The sequence below is a fragment of the Octopus sinensis genome, linkage group LG16, assembly GCF_006345805.1.
Source record: "Octopus sinensis linkage group LG16, ASM634580v1, whole genome shotgun sequence".
NCBI classification, from domain to species: Eukaryota; Metazoa; Mollusca; class Cephalopoda; order Octopoda; family Octopodidae; genus Octopus; species Octopus sinensis.
The window spans coordinates 22,115,305-22,119,063 of NC_043012.1; the positions used below are offsets into that span (position 1 = coordinate 22,115,305).

General features: G+C 32.9%; 1 long non-coding RNA gene across 1 annotated transcript in view; it reads left to right on the plus strand.

Annotated features, from left to right (window-relative positions):
* The first annotated feature begins 550 nt into the window (after positions 1–550).
* The window catches only part of LOC118766529, a 29,706-nt gene continuing 26,497 nt past the window's right edge, over positions 551–3,759 (plus strand). The window contains exon 1 of the long non-coding RNA XR_005002464.1: positions 551–630. This is a non-coding gene — a long non-coding RNA (uncharacterized LOC118766529). The remainder of the gene's footprint in view (positions 631–3,759) is intronic.

Genomic DNA, 3,759 nt, shown 5'->3' on the forward strand with positions numbered 1-3,759 from the left:
GCGCGTGGCTTAGTGGTTAGAGCATTCGACTAACGATTTTAAGGTCGTGAGTTCGATTCCCGGCGATGCATTGTGTCCTTGAGCAAGATACTTTATTTCACGTTGCTCCAGTTCACTCAGCTGGCAAAAATGAGTTGTACCTGTATTTTAAAGGGCCGGCCTTGTCACACTCTGTGTCACACTCTGAATCTCCCTGAGAACTACGTTAAGGGTACACGTGTCTGTGGATTGCTCAGTCACTTGCACGTTAATTCCACGAGCAAGCTGTTCCGTTGATCGTATCAGCTGGGACCCTCGTCGTCGTAACCGACGGAGTGCTCCTATTGATGCAGGTGTTTTTCCTCTATCACACTCGTCAAATAAACCATGACCTTAGATATACATACATACAAGCACCCAAGCCTTTTACATAACCCAGATATTTCTTTCTTGTATTATCTATCAAATTAACACCTAAATTAGAACAAAGATTATGGTTACTTCTCTTTAGCAACACTGTATACTCCCTGTATACTCATTTTTATCTCTTTTCAAATACAAAAAAAAAAACTTAAATAGTAATTATCTCCTTGTAGATTTTCCAAAATAGAAATCATTCCAAAAACTAAATTTACAACATTTGAACTAAGGGTGAGCTTCTCTTTTTCGTCATCTTCGAAATTTGCTTCAATTAAATTATTATATCTTTTTTTACAGCTGATTCGTTTTACTTTTTACACATTTTAATCCTCTATTTTGCCACGCGTTGTAATCCATTTTATTTTCATTTTTTGTATATATATATATTTTTTTTTTTTAAATGCAATTATAATTTTCAGATAAAGATTCGTTTGTCTTTTGTTTTCAAACCCCATTTGAATATTGTCACACAATTATGAAATATTATCACACAAATCTACAAATACTTAAAATATAATTAGATTCTCTTTTACACTTAACATAGTTTAACTTGAAACTTGTGTGTGTGTGCGTGATACAATTTCTCCTCTTCTTTATTCTACATTAAGTATTTTGTTCAAACTCATTCAAAAGTAGGGAACTGTTGTTAAAAAAAGATCATGTTCACAATACGAACTAAAAAATTATCTCCCCTTACATCTGAACATCTGAAGAGTCTTTATAAAAATCGATGTTGGATTAATATTGAAGGACTAAACCTTGCATTATGGGGTATTTTGTTTTGTTTTTCTGATTTTTTTTTCTTTCTGTTATATTTAATCATAGAAAGGAATGTCGTAATGGTTTATTGTACGCACCCCAGTCGCAGGTTCAATACAAGCACGATGCAACGTGTTCTGTTCTTCAGTAAGGCGCTCTATGTTCACGATACTCAAGTGTACTAGACTGTGAATGAGAACCAGCCGAGAGCTTGTACAGCTCTCTCTCTCTCTCTCTCTATCTCTCTCTCTCTCTATCTCTCTCTCTCTCTCTTCTCTCTCTCTCTCTCTCTCACTCTCTCTCTCTCTCTCTCTCTCTCTCTCTCTCTCTCTCTCTCTCTCTCTCTCTCTATGAAGCTAAACTGCGTCGCTCTGTTCTTTAGTAAAAATTCCTGTCTTCTTTTTATACCTCACTCCAAATTTTATTTAAGTTCGGACTTTGTAGAGTTACATGAATACCATAACCATATAAGGAAATTATACGTTCATTTCTTCCTCTTCTTTTTTATTTCTTATACCAGAAACCTTTCAGTGTTCAAACATTATAGACCGTTGTGAGCACCTTATTTATAATTTTATAGTTCATGAATATCTACTTCAATTACTAGTTAACTGCTTCGAAATTATTCGAGTTTAAATTAAGAAAACACTTTAGCCAAATAATTTGTCAAAAATCGACAGAAACTGTAATTTATAACGAAGCAACACATATATCTATGTTTGTATGTATGTGTGTATCCATATATACATATGCATATACATACATACATATATATATATATATATATATATATATATATATATATATATATATATATATATATATATATATATATATACGATAAAAAATTTTTTCAGAAAAAAATTTCAACAAAAGTGACAGTATATTAAAATACCTTTAAAGCTTAAAATTCTAAACGACTTATAAACAAGGGCAAAAGAAAACATTTTTCCATGGCAATATGCTGAGAACAGACATTAAATAGTCAATTTCTACATTTCATTTTACAATCACTATAAATACACGTCGCGCTGAAATGGAGGAACGCTAACTAACAGAATTTTTTATTTAAAGTTGGTTATTTCTATGTTGAATCAATTTCGGGATTAATCCTATGGATTGTTCCCTCTTCAGTAGAAAATATACATATGCATATACATATGTGTAGTTACCCCACCACACGCACACACCCATATAGAAGAGTAAACAAATTCAAAGGTCGATGTATATATTCATTCAATCCATATTAACGAAGTTCTCCATGGTATACAAAGTACATGCATAGATGCATTTATATGATATATAAACATTTCTAAGAATTTATAAATACATACATATACACGAAAATTTAGAAATATATGAAAATTCACACATATATAAAAGTTTACAAACGCATAAAAATTCATAAATGGAAATATACATAAAAAGTGTGAGTCCATAAATATACTTGCAATGTCCGAAGGAAAAGGATGATGAATCGGATGTAAACTGATTCATATGTATATATATATATATATATATATATATATACATATATATATATGTGTGTGTATATATTATTCTTAAACAAGAATCTTGTTGACAGTGACTTCAAAATTTCGGCTTCCGCGCCTTCATCAGACTGTTAATCAATACAAGCTCTACTAAATTGTATTGAGTAATCTTTTAGTTTTATGTTAATTCGATTTTATTCATAACTTTACATAAGAAGATATGATATGTGGCTGTGCGTGTATATATACTTATATATATATATATATATATATATATATATATATATATATTATATATATATATAATATATATATATATACATGCATACATACATACATACATACATACATACATACATACATAATTGTGTGTGTCTGTGTGCGTGTGTGTGTGTGTGAGCATATGAGGGTAGGATGTAGGCGTGCATATTCTTAGCTTTGCACAAAAGAATAATCTTGCTAGGCGGCGAGCTGGTAGAAACGTTAGCACGCCGGGCGAAATTCGTAGCCGTATTTCGTTTGTCGTTGCGTTCTGAGTTCAAATTCCGCCGAGGTCGACTTTGCCTTTCATCCTTTCGGGGTCGATAAATTAAGTACCAGTTGCGCACTGGGGTCGATGTAATCAACTTAATCCCTTTGTCTGTCCTTGTTTGTCCCCTCTGTGTTTAGCCCCTTGTGGGTAGTAAATAAATATATATATGTGTGCATATTAAGGCGGCGAGCTGGTAGAAACGTTAGCACGCCGGGCGAAATTCGTAGCCGTATTTCGTTTGTCGTTGCGTTCTGAGTTCAAATTCCGCCGAGGTCGACTTTGGCTTTCATCCTTTCGGCGTCGATAAATTAAGTACCAGTTGCGCACTGGGGTCGATGTAATCAACTTAATCCCTTTGTCTGTCCTTGTTTGTCCCCTCTGTGTTTAGCCCCTTGTGGGTAGTAAAGAAATATATATTTGTGAATTATTCATTCATATGTTTGCTACAATAACTCAATCCCATATGTTGTGAATTTCAGTTTTAAGGTTGATTACGCAAAACTTTTGAGCTCCAGTGAAATTTCTTACACATCAAATTATTCTTCGTTGTGCTGCATTTAGTTCTGAATATATATA